Source organism: Lissotriton vulgaris, chromosome 1_1 (genome assembly GCF_964263255.1).
Source record: "Lissotriton vulgaris chromosome 1_1, aLisVul1.2, whole genome shotgun sequence".
Classification (NCBI taxonomy): domain Eukaryota; kingdom Metazoa; phylum Chordata; class Amphibia; order Caudata; family Salamandridae; genus Lissotriton; species Lissotriton vulgaris.
Window position 1 is genome coordinate 154,361,842 of NC_141685.1, and position 14,376 is coordinate 154,376,217.

Below are 14,376 nucleotides of genomic sequence, written 5' to 3' on the forward strand. Positions count from 1 at the left end.
ACATTTCAACCATCACTCAGCATATTTTAGACATTTTGTAAAATGTTCGAGGAATGGAGAGCGGTTATTTGAGTTGGTCTTTATTTGGTGGTTGGGGTTGGATTCTAGAAAAGGTGATATATTTAATTGTTCTTTTAATTTGTTGCTGTGTCTTGATTCACTGTCTTCCCTTATGCTGTTCATACTGTGCTACATATTTCTCTCCCAAAAGGATTTCAGTTCATGATATTAATTCAACTATAATGATTCAAAAGGAGCTGGATACTATTATGCAAATAGATGAGTGTTTTTGGTTCAACTACTTCTCTTGCAGGTTCTGTTCCTGATGTTACTCGCACTACTGATGTTTAGTGTCATTTTCTTCCACTCGTTTGCTATGCATATATACATATATTCGTACTTGACATGTTATCGCCTGTATTCATCTATTGTCTCTACTTTTATATTTGTAACGACCTTTACCTGATAGCAAGAATAAAGATGTCCGTGTTAGCTAATAAATGCTAAAAGGAGGGTCTGTTAGAGTTGAAATGTATTACTCCCATATTACTCCTATTTTACCTGATATTATGTTAGCATTTAAGTAGCTATTTCGTAATATATTCTTGCTGTATGCATATGCAATTAATAAGTACAGATGTTACGTTAGGTAGGTTGACAACTGTTCCACCATTTTAGCTTTCGAAGACGCCATTTTGTATTATAATCCAAACTTTTACTTGAAACCTTTACCAGAACTGGTCCTTGGTAAGTTTTGTTTCTCAAAGGTTGAATTTTGCTTGTTAATGCATGCCTTTTCTGTTACATAGAGGCCTTCTCCCACCTGTCTAGTGGGGAGGATAAGATAGACGACCTTGGGCAGTAGGTAACTTGTGCCAGGCTGTGGAATCGAAACGTATGTTCTGTACCCCCATTGTATTATGACGGCTACCAGTGTTTTTCCATAATAGGCAGGTCTTTGTGGGCTCTGAAACATACATAATGTAACTTTATGACTGTAAGAGTCAGTCCCGCGTCAGCCATCATAGGAGGATGGTCAGATTGATTTCCAGTGCAGGGTACTTTGTGAATAAACTAGTTTGCTTCTATTCTCTACTGTGTCATTAACTCTTCATTCTTTGAAGTTTAGAGGAGGTCGAGAGTGACCCGGGTGGCCCTAGTTGGGTCACTTCCTCCACAACATTTAGTCTTTTCTTTTTACTGGTCTCCACCTCTGTCCATGGCATTTATTCTTCAAAGTGCAGAGCCAGGTTTCTGATGCTATCAGGTACCTGCCTCTATTGGCAGTGCTTTAAAGGGAACTACAGAACTGCAGGTACTCACTCTCCAGCGTACCTGCTTGTGGCTCAGAAGTGCCATACTCTCCCATTACAGGTATCCTACCAATACTGAGAAGTGCAGGTGCTCTCCCTTGTGAAAGGAAGAGGTGCAGGTGCTGTCCCTTGTGAATGAAAGAAGTGCAGGTTTTGTCCCTTGTGAATGAAAGAAGTGCAGGTGTCTCCCATGTGAATGAAGGAAGTGCAGGTTCTGTCCCTTGTGAATGAAAGAAGTACAGGTGCTGTCCCTTGTGAATGAATGTAGTGCTGGTGCTGTCCCTTGTGAATGAATGAAGTGCAGGTGCTGTCCCTTGTGAATGAAAGAAGTGTGCAGGTGCTATCCCTTGTGAATGAAAGAAGTGCAGATGCCGTCCACTGTGAATGAAAGAAGTGCAGGTGCTGTCCCCTGTGAATGAAAGAAGTGCAGGTGCTGTCCCCTGTCAATGAAAGATGCGCAGGTGCTGTCCCCTGTGAATGAAAGAATTGCAGGTGCTGTCCCCCGTGAATGAAAGAAGTGCAGGTGCTGTCCCTTGTGAATGAAAGAAGTGCAGGTGCTGTCCCCCGTGAATGAAAGAAGTGCAGGTGCTGTCCCTTGTGAATGAAAGAAGTGCAGGTGCTGTCCCCTGTGAATTAAAGAAGTGCAGGTGCTGTCCCTGTGAATGAAAGAAGTGCAGGTGCTGTCCCCTGTGAATGAAAGAAGTGCAGGTGCTGTCCCTTGTGAATGAGAGAAGTGCAGGTGCTGTACCTTAGGAATTAAAGAAGTGCAGGTGCAGTCCCTTGTGAATGAAAGAAGTGCAGGTGCTGTCCCCTGTGAATTAAAGAAGTGCAGGTGCTGTCCCCTGTGAATGAAAGAAGTGCAGTTGCTGTACCTTAGGAATGAAAGTAGTGCAGGTGCGTTCCCTTGTGAATGGAAGAAGTGCAGGTGTGGTCCCTTGTGAATGAAAGAAGTGCAGGTGCTGTACCTTGTGAATAAAAGAAGTGCAGGTGCTTTCCCTTGTGAATGAAAGAAGTGCAGGTGTGTCCCTTGTGAATGTAAGAACTGCTGGTGCTGTCCCCTGTGAATGAAAAAGTGCAGGTGCTGTCTCTTGTGAATGAAAGATTTGCAGGTGTCGGCCCCTGTGAATGACAGAAGTGCAGGTGTTGTCACAAAGAAGTGTAGGTGCTGTCCCTTGTGAATGGAAGAAGTGCAGGTGCAGTCCCCTGTGAATAAAAGAAGTACAGGTGCTGTCCCTTGTGAATGAAAGAAGTGAAGGTGCTGTCACAAAGAAGTGCAGGTGCTCTCCCTTGTGAATGAAAGAAGTGCAGGTGCTGTCCCTTGTTCGGTTCAGGTTAGGTTAAGTATTAAGCGCTCAAATTACCCTGGGCCATCTCGGCGCTGACTAGAGACTGGACTCCTGCTAGAGTGGAGCCAGACCAGGGCATTACTTAGAATAGGAAAGCTTTCAGATGTTTCCTAAAAGTGCCATAACTCGAGGTGGCTCGTAGAGCCTGTGGGAGCTGGTTCCAATATCTGAGGTATATACCCAGGCAGACTTATACTACAAGGAACTGGCTAATTCTTAACACATCATGATCACAACATATAACCACATGAATGGTAAAAAACAATTAATACAACAGACTGTTAAGATATAAAAAATATATTTTTAATCTCGATACGTATTTTTAAAAATTAGCATAGTAAAACAATTCAGAAAATGTTGCTATGTAAATATGATGAATATGATACAATGATTATGAAATGACAAATCTGATACATTTTTTTAAAAAATGACAAAAAAATATAAAAAATATAATTTCCAGATTATTCCTTCAGATTTTGTTAGACTTGGGCTGTGTCAACGCGTTTCGACAATCTTTTGTCTTCATCAGGACTTTAAAATATGCAGCCACTTTTTTTCTAAATAAAATAAAACAGATTTTAGATAGATGTAAAGTTAACACTTTCTAGGTAGTATGTAGCAACTTTTGTTTCAGACTGACCAAACTTGGCCAACAACTCATACCATTTCATGACATTTTATAACAGTCTGTTGACAGTTTTCTTAAAAAATATTTATAATAAACACATGTTGAGCATTTGCTCTAAAAAAGGAGTTGATGGTTTCGAATAAGATCCCTTAGCCAGACTTCTATATACATGGAAGTGATAATACAGAATCGTAGAGACTACAAAATGCAAGACACATTAGTAGTAACCATTTGTAATTAAACCAGGAGAGGAAAGGAGGTAATCTTTCATAAGTCGTGTAAAGGAGAAAACCTATTGGCAAAGCTAAATTAAAAGTTTGTTCATATTGGGCAAACCTGGGTGTTATAACGAAGGTTATCCTGCTAGATCCTTCCTTTTAGAACAAGCTCATTGTCTAATACGCTGTTATCGTAACTGCTATTCAATTTTAATTATATGTCTATGCTCTATCTTATTTTAATAATGTCATCAGATAGTGTCTTACCTAAAAAGGGGGGTTTAGTAGTATCCTTCCACTGTGCTCTATTGTAGAAAACTGTACAAGAAAGATTTTGGGGGGGACTGTGCGACACCTTTTCTGTATTAATTGTGCAGTATGTGATATCTGTTGAAAACCAAAAGACAAGACATATTGGTGTTCCAGTTCTTTAACCCTATTTCTATTGGTTTAATCTATAGCCGTGAGCGCAAAGCAGGTTGTTTATTCTGACTACTTCTGATTCCTCATTAAAAGCTTTACCTGTAAATATAGTAATAAATGCGCACTTGTTAATCCTGCCCTTATAATCTTCTCAGCACTCTTTCATCAGAGAGTATAGTCAACAGATGGTTTCATTTAGGCAACAGATGCAGAGCGGTCCATTAAGATATTTTTGGGTAGCACGCTCCTGTGTAAAAAAGACGGAGGTTCAAATCTACTTGCATTTTAAGCTAATGTTGTCAGGACAGATATAGATGTCAATGTTAAATGCTAGCCCTTATTTGAGTCATGATTTACCTTAATCAAAGAGCATAATTGTCCAGAATTAGATCGAGCACGATGAAGAGGCCAGCAGAGAGACGTATGCTGTCGTCTTTAAGATATGTCTTTCAGATGCCACCGCTCCCTCTATTTTCACGAGTGACCGTGGTTAAAACTTGTAATGATACTGAAATTTGAAAATACACCACATCCTGCAAAATAGGCGAAAAAAAAGGGGCGTTTAATGTTTAATCCCTCACGGAGAAGGGTTGAAGGTTAGTTTGGTTTCTATCCGTGTCATTTCGCGTTTATTTACCTTTCGGAATCAAGTCAACGGACTCGCTTGTACAGCTTTAAATTTTCTGGCGGGTAAATCAAAAGCGGATCCTTCGTGTGGATACCGATAGCCCGGACCAGGGTAACCAAAGCGGCGCAACAGTGACCCAGAGTCTAGGGAGAATGAAAAGATAAAACTATCCTTAGTGGCTGATTAGGAAGCCAGCCCAATATACCCCGGAACCTCAGAGGTATTTGGAGACAAGGAACAAGCAGTATTGGCGGAACGGGATGTGATCCCTATCTTCAACTTATCCTCCCATGTCCTTGAACCTTCTGATGTGTCCCTTTTGTCGAAAGGTTTAACCTTTGTCCCACATGCACAGGTAAATGTTTTTGAACTTTATCGTGACATTCACTCCTTTTTACGAAAAATTAGATTAAAAAAGTTCTTCAGCATGAATGACCCACTGGAGATAGACAATACAGGTAACAATATTGTATCTCTATTGTATCTCTACCTTCTAGCTTTACACCAACTCTACAACAATTGGGCCCCGAAGTAGCCGTCTTCGAAAAGGTTATCATAAAAAGATTAGAACAGGCCCTCAAATTTATCCCCAAACCTAAATACAACATATCCGAGGATGAACATGACTCTCTTGAAAGATTAAAGAAGGACAACACAATTGTAGTCAAGAGTAGCGATAAGGGCGGCGGTATAGTCCTTTTGGACCACACCACATATGAAGATAATATGCAAAAGATGCTTAATGACACTACATTCTACAAAAGGATCCATTCCAACCCACAGAAAAAATAGTTAAAACTATTAATAAATTAACAACAAAAGCGCTGAATGAAGGAGTTATAAACAAAAAGGAATTTGAATATTTAAACAAATCGGAAAGAAAAACATCTTGCATATATGGATTACCCAAGATCCATAAGGATCAGAAAAATCCGCCTTATCGTCCGATCGTTTCCACGATTGGGACCCCCCTTGAAGCAATCTCTAAGTACTTAGATGCAGTCCTACGACCCTATATCTCACTGTCTCCATCATACGTGAAAGATACAGGTGATATCATCAAAAGAGTAGAGAACCTTTCTTTCATTATGGGCAGGGATTTACTCGTGACACTAGACATAGAGTCACTGTATAGTAATATACCTCAAGCAGAAGCCATTGAGGCCACCCTATGGTTTATTGACCTGCATCAGATTCCGTGTTGTAAAACTTTCATTAGAGACTGTTTAACTATTGTGCTAAAAGAGAATTTTTTTGAATTTGGCAGTGATCTGTTTTTACAAGTCAAGGGCGTAAGCATGGGTGCTTCCATGGCGCCTTCCATAGCGAATATCTACATGATATTTTTTGAGAGCAAATTCATCTACAATGAAATGGCACCGTTCTTCGAGTCTGTTTCCCATTGGTACCGGTACATAGATGACATTTTCTTTGTATGGACCGATGGGGAACAGACTCTGAAGGAATTTTTGCTTTGGCTGAATCTGACTGATAAAAATTTGCATTTTACTGCACACATCAATGAGTCACAAGTTGAGTTTTTAGATATCTATATACAAAATAATGAAGGCTCCCTTGAAGTAGATCTATATTCAAAACCCACTGCACGCAATACGCTTTTACATTTCAGCAGCTATCACCCACGGTGCCAGAAAGATAGCATACCATTCTCTCAATTTTTGAGAGTCAGACGAAACTGTACGAACATCGGAGATTTTGATATGCAAGCTATAAAAATGAAAGAAAAGTTCATCCAGAGGGGTTACCCACACCGTCTGGTAAGAACAGCGTATAAGAGAGCTCGTTTCTACGATCGTGATACTTTACTGAACTCCCAAAGACAGAAAAATAATTCCAAGTTGGTGTGTATAACAAAACACTCAACATTGGATTCAACTATAAGACAAATAATAAATTCCAACTGGCATCTCTTAAACACTACAGATGACCAGGAGAAAATACCGAAACCTATGTTCGCCCACAGACGGAATAGGAATTTAAAAGACCAAATAGTCCACTCTCGCCACAAACCAAAAACTGAGGACACTGCATTCATCCAGAAATCAATTACTGGAACAAATGCAATCAGAGGTACCTCTAGATGCGGATCATGCCATTCTTGCGACAGCATCATAATTGGTGAAGAAATGCAATTCAAAACGACGACCATTAGAGCAAGAGAACTATGGAATTGCAAGACGAAAAATGTGATCTATTTGATCATATGCCCCTGCAATCTGGGTTATGTGGGGGAAACGTCTCGCATGATCAGAACGAGACTCACAGAACATAGGTCGGCAATCAAAACAAAACGTCTAACAGCCCCCCTCGTAAATCATTTCTCTGATTATAAGCATAAACCAGAGGACATAAGATGGCGCATCCTGGAGAAAATTCATGTGCAGGAGAACCAAGGTGGTAATGAAATACGTAAGAAACGTGAGGTATATTGGATATTTACCCTTGGGACCTTCGAACATGGGCTTAATCAGGATCTGCCCTGGGAAAACGCAATATTATGAGTACATATACATATGGATATATGTATAGATAAAATCTGCCACTTATCTATATATCCCTAATGTGATGAACCTGATTAGCAAACCCCTTGAAATAATTTGAAGTGATATCGCTCTAATCTACAGCCTCACCTTGGACTCTGACTTAAGCGATGTCACTTTAAATTTTAGGCTCACTACCGCTTTAAACTAGGAAACTTGACGGAATAGATAAGGCTCCTTTAAGAGTTAACCCCGCCTCCTGTTTAGGAAGGATATATATAGCAACGGAAGAAGGACTTTCTATGATCGTCCATTTTCTTACTTGGAATCCCGACGGAAGGAGACGTACGACGCTGCTGCGCACAGTAAACGGTAAGAGCTCTATAAACTTTGCTCTTTGTCTGCTTGTCTCCTTGCAGACTTACCCCTTAGCCGCCCACTGAAAATCCTGTCTGGCGAATTTCTAGTTGGAACGATTCCTAATCAGCCACTAAGGATAGTTTTATCTTTTCATTCTCCCTAGACTCTGGGTCACTGTTGCGCCGCTTTGGTTACCCTGGTCCGGGCTATCGGTATCCACACGAAGGATCCGCTTTTGATTTACCCGCCAGAAAATTTAAAGCTGTACAAGCGAGTCCGTTGACTTGATTCCGAAAGGTAAATAAACGCGAAATGACACGGATAGAAACCAAACTAACCTTCAACCCTTCTCCGTGAGGGATTAAACATTAAACGCCCCTTTTTTTCGCCTATTTTGCAGGATGTGGTGTATTTTCAAATTTCAGTATCATTACAAGTTTTAACCACGGTCACTCGTGAAAATAGAGGGAGCGGTGGCATCTGAAAGACATATCTTAAAGACGACAGCATACGTCTCTCTGCTGGCCTCTTCATCGTGCTCGATCTAATTCTGGACAATTATGCTCTTTGATTAAGGTAAATCATGACTCAAATAAGGGCTAGCATTTAACATTGACATCTATATCTGTCCTGACAACATTAGCTTAAAATGCAAGTAGATTTGAACCTCCGTCTTTTTTACACAGGAGCGTGCTACCCAAAAATATCTTAATGGACCGCTCTGCATCTGTTGCCTAAATGAAACCATCTGTTGACTATACTCTCTGATGAAAGAGTGCTGAGAAGATTATAAGGGCAGGATTAACAAGTGCGCATTTACTACTATATTTACAGGTAAAGCTTTTAATGAGGAATCAGAAGTAGTCAGAATAAACAACCTGCTTTGCGCTCACGGCTATAGATTAAACCAATAGAAATAGGGTTAAAGAACTGGAACACCAATATGTCTTGTCTTTTGGTTTTCAACAGATATCACATACTGCACAATTAATACAGAAAAGGTGTCGCACAGTCCCCCCCAAAATCTTTCTTGTACAGTTTTCTACAATAGAGCACAGTGGAAGGATACTACTAAACCCCCCTTTTTAGGTAAGACACTATCTGATGACATTATTAAAATAAGATAGAGCATAGACATATAATTAAAATTGAATAGCAGTTACGATAACAGCGTATTAGACAATGAGCTTGTTCTAAAAGGAAGGATCTAGCAGGATAACCTTCGTTATAACACCCAGGTTTGCCCAATATGAACAAACTTTTAATTTAGCTTTGCCAATAGGTTTTCTCCTTTACACGACTTATGAAAGATTACCTCCTTTCCTCTCCTGGTTTAATTACAAATGGTTACTACTAATGTGTCTTGCATTTTGTAGTCTCTACGATTCTGTATTATCACTTCCATGTATATAGAAGTCTGGCTAAGGGATCTTATTCGAAACCATCAACTCCTTTTTTAGAGCAAATGCTCAACATGTGTTTATTATAAATATTTTTTAAGAAAACTGTCAACAGACTGTTATAAAATGTCATGAAATGGTATGAGTTGTTGGCCAAGTTTGGTCAGTCTGAAACAAAAGTTGCTACATACTACCTAGAAAGTGTTAACTTTACATCTATCTAAAATCTGTTTTATTTTATTTAGAAAAAAAGTGGCTGCATATTTTAAAGTCCTGATGAAGACAAAAGATTGTCGAAACGCGTTGACACAGCCCAAGTCTAACAAAATCTGAAGGAATAATCTGGAAATTATATTTTTTATATTTTTTTGTCATTTTTTAAAAAAATGTATCAGATTTGTCATTTCATAATCATTGTATCATATTCATCATATTTACATAGCAACATTTTCTGAATTGTTTTACTATGCTAATTTTTAAAAATACGTATCGAGATTAAAAATATATTTTTTATATCTTAACAGTCTGTTGTATTAATTGTTTTTTACCATTCATGTGGTTATATGTTGTGATCATGATGTGTTAAGAATTAGCCAGTTCCTTGTAGTATAAGTCTGCCTGGGTATATACTTTTTCAAAAATTATTGTTTCCCTGACCCAGGAGCTAGATCCTAACAGGGGGTCCCTGATACTTACCCGTCCAATATCTGAGGGCCAGATAGGAAAAGGCTCTCCCTCCTGTCCGGGTGAGACAGATTCGAGGAACTTGTAACAGTCCCTGTGTACTGGATCTAAGCCACCTACAGGGGCACTATTTAATCAGTTTACGTTGCAAGTAGCGGGGGCCTTTATCGTTAAGAGCGTTGTGGGTTAGGCAGCAGATTTTGAAAAAAGATATTTTTTTCACATTGAGCCAGTGCAGTTCTCTAAGCAACAGAGTTGATGAAGAGCCTGCCGGGCGATTTAAGATCATCCTTGCGGCTGTGTTCTGAGCAATCTGTAATTTGGCCAGGATAGTCTCACCCACTTCAGCCAGCAGGGCATTGCCATAGTCTAAACGACTAGTTACCATTGTGTGAACTAAAGTCCTACGATTATGAGGTAGGTATAAACAGAAATATTTTCCAAAGGAGTCAGAGACCGTAATAGCATGTGCTGGTCGTGGTCGCAATATGGTCTTTCATGGACAGAGAGCGGTCAATTTTTATTCCTAAGTTCCTTACAGAAGGTTTGGGGGAGGGAGCAGAGCCCAATTGGTCTGGCCACCAGTCATCTGACCAGATGTCCGGAGCTTTTCCCATTAACATGATCTCCGTCTTCCCTGGATTGTATTGACGGTAATTCCCAGTCATCCATTCTGAGATCAGCTTCATTGGCGAATCGTGTTTTTTCTAACTCTGGACATTACCCGATAGTGAACATAAGCTGAGTATCATATGCACATGAGATGATTTCAAAGCCCAGCTGTTCCACAATATGAGCCAGAGGGGCCATGTATATATTAATGAGGGTAGGACTCAGACAGGAACCCTGTGGTACTCCCTTCTCTAAGGGCATTTTGGCTGAGGAATAGGGACCTAAGGTAACCATTTGTGTTCTCTCCGACAAAAAGTGTTGTAGCCATTTTAAGGCTGTGCCTTTGTTACTGCAATCAGATAGTCTCTCTGCTAGCTTAGTATGAGAGATAGTGTCAAAAGCTGGGGAGAGATCTAAAAGCATCAGTATTGCGGAACCGCCTGAGTCTATAGTCTGTCTTAATGAGTCGGTAACCTCCAGAATGGCGGTTTCTGTACTAAAGCCTGGGCGAAAGCCCGACTGTGAAGGATCCAGGATTTCATTCTGTTCCAAATAGGAACTAAGTTGATTGTTTATGATGTTTTCCAGGAGTTTACCCAAGAGAGATAAAAGGGAAATAGGCCGATAATTGCTAAGGGTTGCAGGGTCCACTACAGGTTTCATAAGAATAGGGCGGACCACTGCTTCTTTCCAGGGGGGTGGAATTATACCTGTAGATATAGAGCAATTGAAGATGTCACAAATTGCTGGGGCACAGCTCTTGGCTAGGAGAGCCATGATTTTTGGGGGGCATGAATCATTTGGAGACCCTGATTTTCTCAAGGCTAAGCCTTTTAGGACCTCCTCAATGGTGACCAATTTTCTCAAGGCTAGGCCTTTTAGGACCTTCTCAATGGTGACCAACTTAAAGCTCTCCAGAGAGCAATTTGGTGTCTTCTGCTTCTCCAGTTTGGCCAGAGTTGTGAATTAAAGAAGTGCCGGTGTCTTCCTTGTGAATGAAAGAAGTGCACGTGCTGTCCCCTGTGAATGAAAGAAGTGCAGGTGCTGTCCGTTGTGAATGAAAGAAGTACAGGTGCGTTCCCTTGTGAATGTAAGAAGTGCAGGTGCTGTCCCCTGTGAATGAAAGAAGTGCAGGTGCGTTCCCTTGTGAATGTGAGAAGTGCAGGTGCTGTCCCTTGTGAATGAAAGAAGTGCAGTTACTGTCCCCTGTGAATGGAAGAAGTGCAAGTGCTGTCCGTTGTGAATGAAAGAAGTGCAGGTGCTGTTCGTTGTGAATGAAAGAAGTGCAGGTGTAGTCCGTTGTGAATGAAAGAAGTGCAGGTGCTGTTCGTTGTGAATGAAAGAAGTGCAGGTGCTGTTCGTTGTGAATGAAAGAAGTGCAGGTGTAGTCCGTTGTGAATGAAAGAAGTGCAGGTGCTTTCCCTTGTGAATGTAAGAAGTGCAGGTGCTTTCCCTGTGAATGTAAGAAGTGCTGGTGCTGTCCCCTGTGAATGAAAAAAGTGCAGGTGCTGTCTCTTGTGAATGAAAGAAGTGCAGGCGCTGGTCCTTGTGAATGAAAGAAGTGCAGGTGCTATGAAACAAGTGGAGGTGCTGTCACAAAGAATTGCAGGTGCTGTCCCCTGTGAATGACAGAAATGCAGGTGCTGTCCCCTGTAAATGAAAGAAGTGCAGGAGTTGTCCCTTGTGAGAGATAGAAGAGCAGGTGCCGTCCCCTGTGAATGCCAGAAGTGCAGGTGCTGTTACAAAAAAGGGACGGGTGCTGTCCCCTGTGAATTGTGAATGCCAGAAGTGCAGGTGCTGTTACAAAAAAGTGCAGTTGCTGTCCTCTGTGAATGAAAGAAGTGCAGGTGCCGTCCCTTGTGAATGAAAGAACTGCAGGTGCTGTCCCTTGTGAATGAAAGAAGTGCAGGTGCTGTCCCCTGTGAATGAAAGAAGTGCAGTTACTGTCCCCTGTGAATGGACGAAGTGCAGGTGCTGTCCGTTGTGAATGAAAGAAGTGCAGGTGCTGTTCGTTGTGAATGAAAGAAGTGCAGGTGCTGTCCATTGTGAATGAAAGAAGTGCAGGTGCTTTCCCTTGTGAATGTAAGACGTGCAGGTGCTTTCCCTTGTGAATCTAAGAAGTGCTGGTGCTGTCCCCAGTGAATGAAAAAAGTGCAGGTGCTGTCTCTTGTGAATGAAAGAAGTGCAGGCGCTGGTCCTTGTGAATGAAAGAAGTGCAGGTGCTATGAAAGAAGTGGAGGTGCTGTCACAAAGAATTGCAGGTGCTGTCCCCTGTGAATGACAGAAATGCAGGTGCTGTCCCCTGTAAAGTAAATGAAAGAAGTGCAGGAGTTGTCCCTTGTGAGAGATAGAAGAGCAGGGGCCGTCCCCAGTGAATGCCAGAAGTGCAGGTGCTGTTACAAAAAAGTGACGGGTGCTGTCCCCTGTGAATGAAAGAAGTGCAGGTGTCATCCCCTGTGAATGCCAGAAGTGCAGGTGCTGTTACAAAAAAGTGCAGTTGCTGTCCTCTGTGAATGAAAGAAGTGCGGGTGCTGTCCCTTGTGAATGAAAGAAGTGCAGGTGCTGTCCCCTGTGAATGAAAGAAGTGCAGGTGTCATCCCCTGTGAATGACAGAAGTGCAGGTGCTGTCACAAAGAAGTGCAGGTGCTGTCCCTTGTGAATGAAAGAAGTGCAGGTGTTGTCACAAAAAAGAACAGGTGCTGTCCCCTATGAATGAAAGGAGTGCAGGTGTCTCCCTTGTGAATGAAAGCAGTGCAGGTGCTGTTCCCTGTGAAAGATCCCTGTGAAAGAAAGAAGTACAGGTGCTGTCCTTTGTGAATGAAAGAAGTGAAGGCGCTGTCCCTTGTGAATGAAAGAAGTGCAGGTGCTGTCCCTTGTGAATGAAAGAAGTGCAGGTGCTGTCACAAAGAAGTGCAAGTGCTGTCCCTTGTGAATGAAAGAAGTGCAGGTGCTGTCCCCTGTAAATGAAAGAAGTGCAGGTGTTGTCCCCTGTGAATGACAGAAGTGCAGGTGCTGTCACAAAGAAGTGCAGGTGCTGTCCCTTGTGAATGAAAGAAGTGCAGGTGCTGTCTATTGTGAATGAAAGAAGTGCAGGTGCTGTCCCTTGTGAATGAAAGAAGTGCAGGTGCTTTCCCTTGTGAATGTAAGAAGTGCAGGTGTGTCCCTTGTGAATGTAAGAACTGCTGGTGCTGTCCCCTGTGAATGAAAAAAGTGCCGGTGATGTCTCTTGTGAATGAAAGAAGTGCAGGTACTGTCCCTTGTGAATGGAAGAAGTGCAGGTGCTGTCCCTAGTGAATGAACGAAGTGCAGGTGCCATACCTTGTGAATGAAAGAAGTGCAGGTGCTATCCCTTGTGAATGAAAGAAGTCCAGATGCCGTCCCCTGTGAATGAACGAAGTGCAGGTGCCATACCTTGTGAATGAAAGAAGTGCAGGTGCTGTCCCCTGTGAATGAAAGAAGTGTAGGTGCTGTCCCTTGTGAACGGAAGAAGTGCAGGTGCAGTCCCCTGTGAATGAAAGAAGTACAGGTGCTGTACCTTAGGAATAAAAGAAGTGCAGTTGCTGTACCTTGTGAATGAAAGTAGTGCAGGTGTGGTCCCTTGTGAATGGAAGAAGTGCACGTGTGGTCCCTTGTGAATGAAAGAAGTGCAGGTGCTATCCCATGTGAATGAAAGAAGTCCAGATGCCGTCCCTTGTGAATGAAAGAAGTGCAGGTGCCATCCCTTGTGAATGAAAGAAGTGCAGGTGATGTCCCCTGTGAATGAAAGAAGTGCAGGTGTCATCCCCTGTGAATGCCAGAAGTGCAGGTGCTGTTACAAAAAAGTGCAGTTGCTGTCCTCAGTGAATGAAAGAAGTGCAGGTGCCGTCCCTTGTGAATGAAAGAACTGCAGGTGCTGTCCCTTGTGAATGAAAGAAGTGCAGGTGCTGTCCCCTGTGAATGAAAGAAGTGCAGGTGTCATCCCCTGTGAATGACAGAAGTGCAGGTGCTGTCACAAAGAAGTGCAGGTGCTGTCCCTTGTGAATGAAAGAAGTGCAGGTGTTGTCACAAAAAAGAACAGGCGCTGTCCCCTATGAATGAAAGGAGTGCAGGTGTCTCCCTTGTGAATGAAAGCAGTGCAGGTGCTGTTCCCTGTGAAAGAAAGAAGTACAGGTGCTGTCCTTTGTGAATGAAAGAAGTGAAGGTGCTGTCACAGAAAAGTGCAGGTGCTGTCCCTTGTGAATGAGAGAAGTGCAGGTGCTGTCCCTTGTGAATGAAAGAAGTGCA

At 42.0% G+C, this 14,376-nt stretch overlaps 1 pseudogene; it reads left to right on the plus strand.

Annotated features, from left to right (window-relative positions):
* The window catches only part of LOC147737912 (uncharacterized), a 69,544-nt pseudogene that overhangs the window by 5,254 nt on the left and 49,914 nt on the right, over positions 1-14,376 (plus strand).